Consider the following 11,486-nt stretch of genomic DNA (forward strand, 5'->3'; position numbering starts at 1 on the left):
GAGATCGGCCTCGAATACCAACCTCGACCTTGAGTGTCAACCTCGACCTTGGATACCGACCTTGGCTTCGGAATAGAAAGAAAAATTCTTTCTGTATATGGGCGGGATTACATCTCGAGATCTCTGCTGAAAATCACGCTGATCAAAGTAAAGTCGGATATATTCTTGGAATTAGAGTCCAACTCCAATACGGGCCCTTCGAATCAACTCAGATATGTAGACCACCTAAAAAGCCTATTAATACACCTCCTGTCATGGGTAAAGGTACACACAAATACATCATTTTACTATGCTTATTGTGAGTCTATACGCCTGACAAGCATTGGAGGGTCTTCGACCTTAACCGGTGCCCCCAATATATTCTCTTATACATCCATTAATTTGCAGGTAATTAACGGTTCAGCTCGTAGGAGGTGAGGCAGAACTTATATTGTTTTACATTAAATTGCACGTAGAAGGCAGGCTAACAAACACGGCCAGGTTTCTAGATAAAACACATACATCATGATTAGGGGCGTACATCAAGTCGAACCAAGTCGAGTTGGCCTCAGCTCAACTTGGCTCGGCCACTAGCTAACCTAAGCTCAAACTCGGATCGGTTCAGTCAGCAACTTGGGCCAGTTCAAGCCGAGTTCACCTATGCAACATTTCACAAACACCCGGACTGCACCTTCAAAGTCTCACTGTATTTAAGACAGCAGCAATGGTTTTACATGTATTTTATCAAACACCTTCTAAGCAACATAAAAATCAAGCAAAAAACAAAATTGGTTTCATATACATACCTTCCTTGCCACCAGCCACACTTCGTTGGGTCATTTCATCAAACACTTGGTGAGCAACACCAATATCAAAGTAACCGAGTCGCCGAACTGGTTCAATCAGAGTTCAATTCAAGTCGAATCGAGCTGGGGCGAGCTCAAACTCAATTTCGAGCACAAAAAATCAGCTCGAACTCAACTTTGAACTGAGCCGAACTGAGCTTTTGAAGTGAGTATAGCGAGCTAACTGAGCTAGCTCGGTTCGTGTACACCTCTAAATTAATGATGGGCTACAGACCACCATCCAGTTGGGCAATGTCAGTATCCAATCCCTGTCACATGTGAGGAGACAAGTGCGGCCCGGCCTCACCCAATACAGTGTGGCGCTTACCGTTGGGCCCACCTTATGTCTGTATTCCAATTTCCATATATCCGTTAGGAAGTATGTGAAACAGGGTCCTTGCTCTCGCTCCGGTGGTAGACTCCAAGAAGTTTCAACACCTGGTCAATGGTTCGAGTACACATGAGTGTGGTGGTATGTTGAAAAAAAAAAGTACGCCAGAGCCTTTTGCTGGAGGCTCATGCGCTCAAGTGAGCCACACAAGAGGAAATCGTGGGAATTCAGCGATCACCGTTGAAGCATTCCCATGGCCATAAAAGTTTTGTATCAGGCTATCTTCATAGTGTTTTCACTTCATCTCAATGACAGCATGTAAACGTCAAGGTGGAGCACAGGAAGGTTCAACCGTAGTAATTTCTTTCCCCAATTTACCCTCTCGTGATCAAGCTCACTTTAGGTCGCACGTCCTAAAATGAGCTCTCAAGACAGATGGACGGAATGGATTTCCCTTATCCATGGCAGTGGGTCCCACCCAACATCCTTGTGCAGGAACTTCCTGCCAAAGGCTTTCGCAGGAAACGCCAGGTACAAGTGTCGAGATTTAGAAGGCAGATCCAAACGTCTACAGTTGCCGAGATTTAGAAAGCAGATCCAAACGTTTCTTGAGACGCAGCCCACGTGAAAATAAAAAACAACTGGAGCCTCGCAGTCCAAACACATGCACTATCCGTATGCATGCACATGATGCTTCTTAATCAGCACATTAATTGGGCCTACTAGCGGCTCAAAACAAAATTAAAAGGTTTATAGTGGACACAGATGATCTTAATCTTCTAACTTGTGGCCACCTAACGGACGGTTAATATGGAAAATAATGTTAGGTCCAAATTCAACAAAAGAAATTTAATAGGTGATCTTTTAATGTAGAGACATGCCAAATCCAGACTGGGATCACTATTTGAACGGCCTGATCTGAGCTCTATCTGTCCCACGCATACAGTGGCAATGTGCATGCGTATGGGTCAGTTCATCGCCAGAGTATCAATTTTAAATGAGAAATTTCCAACCGTACAACCAGTATATGGCCCACAACCTTTTTAAGCCCACTCGCTTTTTACCTTCCAAGAATACTCCCTGACTATACGGCCCCATTTCTCAGGTCGAAAATGCGCCTGCTTCGAAGACGAGCGCTTACGCTCCTCGAACTCCGAGTTGTACGAACGGTTCAAAAGATATCAACGTTGCATGGGCCCCACAGTTATGTATTTATTATATCCACAACGTTCATCCATATTTCGAGATCATTTCGGAGCATTATAAAAAAAAAAAATCATACCCAAAGATCAACTGGACCACACCACAACGAGCAGCGGGAAAATTGATTTTCACCGTTAAAAATTTTGTAGGGCCCACCATAACATATATTTTCCATCCAATCTATTCATAAGGTCACAAAGACCTGGATGAAGAGGAAAAACAAATTTCATAATGATCCAAAACTTCTGTGACCCATGGGAGGATTTCAATGGTAGACGTTCAATCCTCCACTGCCTTTTACAGTGTGGTCCACTTGATAGCTAGATCTGACTTATTTTTCGTCTCAAGCCTTAATATGAGTTCGCCAAATAGATGAACAGTTTGAATATAATACATACGTCATAATGGGACCCATAAACAGCGGTAGGATTACAACAGTACCAAAAAAAAAAACAACCAGCATTGATTCGGTCGACTGGGTCGTCAACCCCGACTCGCTGTCCCACTGACCCGGTCAGCCCCCACTCGCTGTTTCACTTTGTAATTTTTTTATTTTTTATTTTTATCTTTTTACGTGGAGAACTTTTTCTCCCTTATATTTTTCTTGAATACATAATCATGTAAATATGTATATATAAGTATATAAAAATATTTTTCCATCTCTTAATTCATTTCTTTGTCTATTTATTTAACAACCATATATCCTAAATTAGAATGAGTTACTTAACGTACTATATATGATTTTAGGGTAGGAGAAGCCAATTTAGCCAACCAACATAGTAATTTTCCAAGAATCCATCGGGTCGATGGTTAAAAATCAACTTCACGGTCAATTCACTTCACTTCATGGCCATTTCCACGCACTTCGCGGTCAATTCACTTCACTTCACCGTCATTTCCATGCATTTCATGGTCATTCCCACTGATTTTGTGTTGATTCACGGTCAATTCGACGCACTTCACAGTTAATTCACTTCACTTCACCATCATTTCCATGCATTTCACGGTCATTCCCGGTTATTCTGTGTTGATTCACGGTCAATTCGACGCACTTCACGGTCAATTCACTTCACTTCACGGCCATTTCCACGCACTTCGCAGTCAATTCACTTCACTTCACCGTCATTTCCATGCATTTCACGGTCATTCCTGGTGATTCCGTGTTGATTCACGGTCAATTCGACGCACTTCACGGTCAATTCACTTCACTTCATGGCCATTTCCACGCACTTCGCGGTCAATTCACTTCACTTCACCGTCATTTCCATGCATTTCATGGTCATTCCCGGCGATTCCGTGTTGATTCACGGTCAATTCGACGCACTTCATGGTCAATTCTCTTCACTTCACGGTCATTTCCACGCACTTCACGGTCAATTCACTTCACTTCACGCCCATTTCCATGAATTTCATAGTCATTCCCAGCAATTCCATGTTGATTCACGATCAATTCGACGTACTTCACGGTCAATTCACTTCACTTCACGGCCATTTCGACGCACTTCGTGGTCAATTCACTTAACTTCACCGTCATTTTCATGCATTTCACGGTCATTCCCGACGATTCCATGTTGATTCACGGTCAATTCGACGCACTTCATAGTCAATTCACTTCACTTCATGGCCATTTCCACGCACTTTGCGGTCAATTCACTTCACTTCACCGTCATTTCCATGCATTTCACGGTCATTCCCAGCGATTTCGTGTTCATTCACGGTCAATTCGACGCACTTCGCGGTCAATTCACTTCACTTCACGGCCATTTCAACGCACTTCGCGGTCATTTCACTTCACTTCACGCCCATTTTCATGCATTTCACAGTCATTCCCGGCAATTTCGTGTTGATTTACGATCAGTTTGACGCACTTCATGGTCAATTCACTTCACATCACGACCATTTCCACGCACTTCGCGGTCAATTCACTTCACTTCACCGTCATTTCCATGCATTTCACGGTCATTCCCGGCGATTCCGTGTTGATTCATGGCCAATTTGACGCACTTCACAGTCAATTCACTTCACTTCACGGCCATTTCCACGCACTTCGCGGTCATTTCACTTCACTTCACCGTCATTCCATGCATTTCACGGTCATTCCCAGCGATTCTATGTTCATTCACGGTCAATTCGATGCACTTCACGGTCAATTCGCTTCACTTCACGCCCATTTCCATGCACTTCACGGTCAATTCGCTTCACTTCACGCCCATTTCCATGCACTTCACGGTCAATTCACTTCACTTCACGCCCATTTCCATGCATTTCACGGTCATTCCCGGCAATTCCGTGTTGATTCACTGTCAATTCGACGCACTTCATGGTCAATTCACTTCACTTCACGGCCATTTCGATGCACTTCGCAGTCAATTCACTTCACTTCACCATCATTTCCATCCATCTCACGATCATTCCTAGCGATTCCGTGTTGATTCACGGTCAATTCGACGCACTTCACGGTCAATTCACTTCACTTCACGGCCATTTCCACGCACTTCGCGGTCATTTCACTTCACTTCACCGTCATTTCCATGCATTTCACGGTCAATTCGCTTCACTTCATGGTCAATTCCATGCATTTCACAGTCAATTCCCTTCACTTCACGGTCAATTCACTTCACTTCACGGTCATTTCCATGCATTTCACGGTCATTCCCGTCGATTCCGTGTTGATTCACGGTCATTTCCATGCATTTCACGGTCAATTCCCTTCACTTCACGGTCATTTCCACACATTACACGGTCAAATCGCTTCACTTCAAGGTCATTTCCATGCATTTCACAGTCATTCCCGTCGATTTCGTGTTGATTCACGGTCATTTCTATGCATTTCATGGTCAATTCCCTTCACTTCACGGTCATTTCCATGCATTTCATGGTCATTCCCGGCGATTCTGTGTTGATTCACGGTCAATTCCCTCCACTTTACGGTTAATTCCCTTCACTTCACGGTCAATTTGCTTCACTTCACGGTCATTTCCATGCATTTCACGGTCATTCCCGGCAATGCGTGGAAATGGGCGTGAAGTGAAGTGAATTGACCATGAAGTGCGTGGAAATGACCGTGAAAATGCGTGAAAATGACCGCGAATCAACACGGAATCACCGGGAATGACCGTGAAATGCATGGAAATAACCATGAAGTGAATGGAATTGACCGTGAAATGCATGGAAATGACCATTAATCAACACGGAATCAACGGGAATGACCGTGAAATGCATGGAAATGATCGTGAAGTGAAGCGAATTAACCGTGAAATGCATGGAAATGACCGTGAAGTGAAGGGAATTGACCGTGAAATGCATGGAAATGACCGTGAATCAACACAGAATCGATGGGAATGACCGTGAAATGCATGTAAATGACCGTGAAGTGAAGCAAATTGACCGTGAAATGCGTGGAAATGACCATCAAGTGAAGGGAATTGACCGTGAAATGCATGGAAATGATCGTGAATCAACACGGAATCGCCGAGAATGACCGTGAAATGCATGGAAATGACCGTCAAGTGAAGTGAATTGACCATAAAATGCGTGAAAATGACCGTGAAGTAAAGGGAATTGACCGTGAAATGCATGGAAATGACCATGAATCAACATGGAATCGCCGGGAATGATCGTGAAATGCATGGAAATGACCGTGAACTGAAGGGAATTGACCATGAAATCCATGCCTTTAAACATTTCTGTGAACAAGACAGATGTTTATGTATCCCAAGGGTGTCATACATGCATCGATACCGATATTGTGAATATGGATAGTGAGAAATTCTACCAAGTTTACTAATGTCATAGTGACTCATCTGAACAAGAAAAACTGAGTTGCGTTATGTTCGTAACAAATAGCAGATTTTCCTATTGTACACTGAGTTTGTACATGTGCCATCTATGGTTGGTTTATCCTCACCATTGATCTGATGATCGAGCCCACCTCCTTCACTTCGAATCCTTCATCAGAACATGATGACGACCTTTTATCTGTGAATCCATGTAGTAATATACCCTCCAGTACATTACCATCTCCTTCTACCCCTTCAAGTAAATCAAGTCTCTTGATTGGTGGATGGTGGCCCACATGCTCCACTTCAAATACTTTTCCAGATGCTGACCCCATGGAATAACATATCCTCTAAATAACTACCGTCTCCTTCTCCCCCTTCATGCAAATAGAGATTCTCAATTAGAAGATGGTGGCCCACATCCTCCACTTCAAATCCTTCACCTGATGATGACAGAGGCCCTTTCTCTATTGACAGATACAATATAACATCCTCCGATCCATTATCATATCTATGTTCAGAAGTGTGGATATGCTATTTTCGGAACTTATTGGATTGTCATCAATGAAAAAAAGTGGTCACATTGCTTGGGTTCTTTCTAAAAGCCTTGATATGTCCTGCAACCAATAAAAATCAAGAGGGCCGAGCTGGTAACACCATCTTAAATACAAAACCACAAACGAATGAAAAATGATGGAAATAAGAAGCTCAAGTGAGCCACATGATAGAAAACAGTGCAGATTGAATGTCTGCTAGAGAAAATAGTCGGGGTCAACCGGGTCAGACTCGGTCGACCCCAACTCCCTGTACAGTTACCAGGTCGACCGAGTTAGGACCCGGTCGACCCCACTTATGTGAATTGTAGGGAAATAGGGTTGACCGGGTCATAACCCGATCGACCGGTGTTGAGGGTATGACCCGGTCGACCCTGACTATTTTATTTCCACTGTTTTCTATTATGTGGCCCACTTAAGCTTCGAATGTACTTAATTTTTTGGTCCATGATCGTAAATCATTTAAAGAAATGAATGAACAGCATGGAAATGAGCATGAAGGTTGCGGGAAATTTAGAGGGAGTGATTTGGTTTGAGTGTGTTGTATTGGAGGGAATTGACCATGAAGTGAATCGAACTGTCCATGAAGTGAAGCGAATTGACCGTGAAATGCATGGAAATGGCCGTGAAGTGAAGAGAATTGACCATGAAGTGCATCGAAATGACCGTGAATCTAAAATATTGCATATCAGACCCTAGTAATTGCCTAAATTTACGTACATGATAAGGTTTAATGCCATATTTTAATCGTGTTTTTTATTACAGGATGAAATCAGGAGTGTGTATTGAAAGATGATGTTAAGAACATGGATTTGGCGCTCCAAAATTACCAGAGCACGGGATGGACTCCAGAAAACCAATAGTGAAGATTTTACACGCCGGGGATTGAGGAAAGCAAGGCAAAGGGGGCTCGAAAAGGGTCCAGAATGCAAGATCACATGTTTCCCGCCATCCGATCAACTCGAAACTTCATACACGTGATGGGGACCATAAATGAACCGTACATATTAAATTTCAGCCATTGAAAATCTCGGAAAGTGGTCTAACGGCCAGATCAGCCCCTTAATTCATTAAGTGGGGCCCGCTGGATATCTGGATATACATCAATTTTGGTCCTGACGGTGGAAATAATATGAGAAAAAGGATGGACGGTGCAGATTTCTCAAAAGTATCACAGTGGACCCCACCTTGGGTGACATGTGCATGGTGCACATGTGCACTGCATGTGCACCGAACGAGCATAAGTCGGTCAGCAGCGCTGACCCGACTTCATCCTTTCAAAAACAGAAACTCCCGTTTCTGGCGCGTGTAACGGACGGAAAGTCCGTTTTTACGGACCGCTGTGGGCCCCGTACGTCACCCGTACGGCCGATCCGAGCCGTCCATCGTGTAGATGGGTTCGAGAACTACAAAACCATGCTGATATTCCACTCCCATACGTGCACACGTGTTCGGTACAGAGGACACAAGCAAGCTGCCCCATGACGTCCAGAATGAAAACAGCATGATTCCTTCTTTGGGCCGCGTCCATGCAAGTTCAAAACCATCCATCTTTAAACGAAATCTCGTCCTCTATCCAATGGACGGGGTGGATTTCCCTGAAAATGCTTATGTGGGGCCCACCGGCGAAAAAACTGACTTCCGGGCGGTTGTGGCCCACCATCTTCGATCAGATGGAAGATCTGATCCGTCCATCGTGTAGAGGGCGTCGAGAGCTTCAAAACTATGTTGATATTCCTCGCCCATGCGTACACACGTGTGCGGTGCAGAGGCCAAAAGTAGACTGCCCCGGGACGTTCAAAACTGATCTTTTTGTATTTTCTTCTCTGGGCCGCACTAATGGACCTTCAAAACCACCCATGCTTGACTGAAATTTCGTTCTGAATCCAATGGACGGGGTGGATTTTCCATAAAATACCTCTGTGGGGCCCACCGATCACAGCTGCGAAAATTTGTACTCCGAGTCCTTCTACGACTCTGCCACCGACCCCAGCCATCCAACAGCTATAAAAGGGGAGTTTTGGACGTGGGAAAGGCATTCAGAACTAGGGGATTCCAGATCTGGAGCAAGGAAGAGAAGAAAGAGAAGAAAGAGAAGAAAGAAGAGAGAGAGAGATTGTTTGGTTTGATGTTTTTTTTATGAATTTTATTTAATATTTTTTATGGATTTTATGGGTCACTAATCTCTCAGCTAGGGCTGAGATGAAGCCCTTAATTTGATCAGCTCTTGTGTTGGTTGATTTACTTTGAATTTCAATTAATTTGTTTCTTTCTCTAAGTGGGCTTTATGGGTTTAAATTCTATACTTCTCCATCTATGAATTTGATTAAAGTATATATATGGATGTTGTTTGGATGCTTATTATAGGTGCTTGTGTCTGATCAAGAACAAGTTTCCTATAGAGGAAGAAACAGGGTGCTTTAATGAATGTACATTCCATGTACCCGACCAAGGATATGGGATATGTCATTCATGGCATTGCTTAAAGGAATTAGACAGTTTGTATGCCCGATTAAGGACACAGATTGTGCTTTCTCTGTATAAGTGGTATCAATCTAGATCAAGGTGAATCAACAGACAAAACAAGGTTAGGATAATTAGGGGTGGATTCGAAAGTCCTAGTGCTCTCTCTCTGATTGAATTTTCTTCCCTGTTCTCAATTACTTGTTTTTTTTCATAAAATTATGCTTAGTAATTCATTCCATTATTTGTTGGATTAGTTAAGGAGAATCATAGATTTGAATTGTGACGACCAGTCCTCGTGGGAACGATCTCGTAATACGTACCGTATCTGCATCTGATTCGTATACTTGCGAGTTTAAATATCATTTAAATCGTGTTGGTTTAAATAAAACATCAAGTTTTTGGGGCCGTTGCCGGGGACTGTTTTGTTCCAATTGGATTTAGGATTCTCTCTTATCATAATTCATACTCTTAGGTTTTTTACTAACTCTAGGTTAAATTTTTTTAAAACTAACCTATTTCCTGTTTTGTAGGGACCTGACATAAACTACTAATTTGGTAATCTCTTTCCAAATTTTCTATTTTTTTTCTAATTTCTATTTTTAGAATTAAGGTTTTATTTTTTTATTTTATTTTTAGAAAGTTTCTATTTTCTAATTCTAGATTCTGATTCTTCTTTCAAGTAACTTTCTATTTTCTAGTTTAGGTTTTATTATTTTAAGAAGAGTCTTTAGGTTTTATTCTCTCTTATTTTCTAATTTCCTATTTTTTAGAAATTTTCCCTTTTTAGAAACTAACTTAGCTTTTATTTCTAAGATTACAAACTTTCTTTTTAGAAATTAACCGTTGCTTAGGATTTTTTTTCTAGCATTATTTTAGTAAATTTAATTTATTTTTGTTTTCTTTTTGTTTACAGGAATTAAGGAAGGAAGCTGCTAAATAACATTGACTTCAAAAGGAGGAGCTCTCTATTCTTCAGACATCAATCATCTCCTTTTCCGGGTTCTTTCTTCCCATTCTTAATTACATAGTTTTAACTTGTTTTAGAATCTCATAGTTTCTAGGTCTAGTTTTATTTCTCTTAGGTTGCTTCTTAGTTTAGTTTTCTTTCTTACATTGCAATAACATAGTTTATGCTAGGACGTAGATCTCTGAATTTAGAACTAGCACCGTTTGATCCTGAGATTGAAAGAACAATTCGTGAAAGATTGAGAAATAATCCTGTTGAAATGGCGAATGAGACTGAAGTTAAAGCTCTCAAAGATTATTCAGCTCCTGTCCAATTTAATGCGCCTTCATGCATAGTGTTGCCAACCACTACGGCAGCACACTTTGACTTAAACATGGAGTCATACAATTGTTACCATCCTTTTATGGATTGGACAAGGAGGACCAATAACATCAAGTGAAAGAATTATAAAACATATGCTCCACCTTTAAGTTCCAAAACTTCTCCGACGATTCGATCCGCCTACGCTGTTTCCTTTTTCTTTGAAGGATAAGGCGAAAGCATGGTTGAATTCTCTAGAAGTTGGATCTATCACTACATGGGACCAACTGTCTAAGAAGTTCTTAAACAAGTTCTTCCCCGTTCACAAAACCAATGCCCTCCTTAGAGAAATTACTAACTTCACACAAAAAGAGGGCGAGCACTTTCATGAATGTTGGGAAAGATGGAAGGACTTGCTTCTTAAATGTCCTCACCATGGTTTTGAGAAGTTGCTACAAGTTCTATACTTCTATGACGGTCTGTCTCCACAGAACCGTCGATGGTTGATGCCACCAGTGGAGGGTCATTCATGACCAAAAGTGATGTCGAAGCATGGAACTTCTTTGAAACCTTGTGCGAAAATTCCCAGAAATGGGATTATTCAAATAGAGGTGACAAAAGTCCCCAACCACAAAAGAGAGGTGGTATATATGAGATAGGAGTCATGCCAGAGCTGAGCGCCAAGCTTGATAACCTGACAAAGAAAGTTGATGCTCTGGTATTAAATAGTGGACCACCACAAACAGCTCAAGTCGAGGCATATGCCACATGTTCTAGTCCGTCCCATCCTATGCGGTCTTGTCCATCTGGTGCAGCATTCCCAGAACTTCTCTCTGAACAAGTTCATGCTATGAACACTTTTCACAAATCTGGGAATGATCCTTACTCGAACACATACAACCCAGGGTGGGCTAGACATCCAAATTTTTCTTGGGCAAAAGGACCACAACAAGGAGGACCATCTGGAAATCCTCCTATGCAACCTTACTCCCAAGTGGGCAATCAACAACCTCAGCAGTTCTCACAGTATCAACAAGTGCCTCCACAATCAAGGAAACCATC

General features: G+C 42.1%; 1 non-coding gene across 1 annotated transcript; it reads right to left on the reverse strand.

The window, feature by feature from the left end:
• Positions 1-10,759: 10,759 nt before the first annotated feature.
• On the reverse strand, positions 10,760-10,866 carry LOC131238196 (small nucleolar RNA R71). The gene has a single exon (XR_009167606.1). It is a non-coding gene; the product is annotated as a small nucleolar RNA R71 (small nucleolar RNA).
• Between the last annotated feature and the right edge of the window lie 620 nt (positions 10,867-11,486).

Source organism: Magnolia sinica, chromosome 2 (assembly GCF_029962835.1).
Source record: "Magnolia sinica isolate HGM2019 chromosome 2, MsV1, whole genome shotgun sequence".
Classification (NCBI taxonomy): domain Eukaryota; kingdom Viridiplantae; phylum Streptophyta; class Magnoliopsida; order Magnoliales; family Magnoliaceae; genus Magnolia; species Magnolia sinica.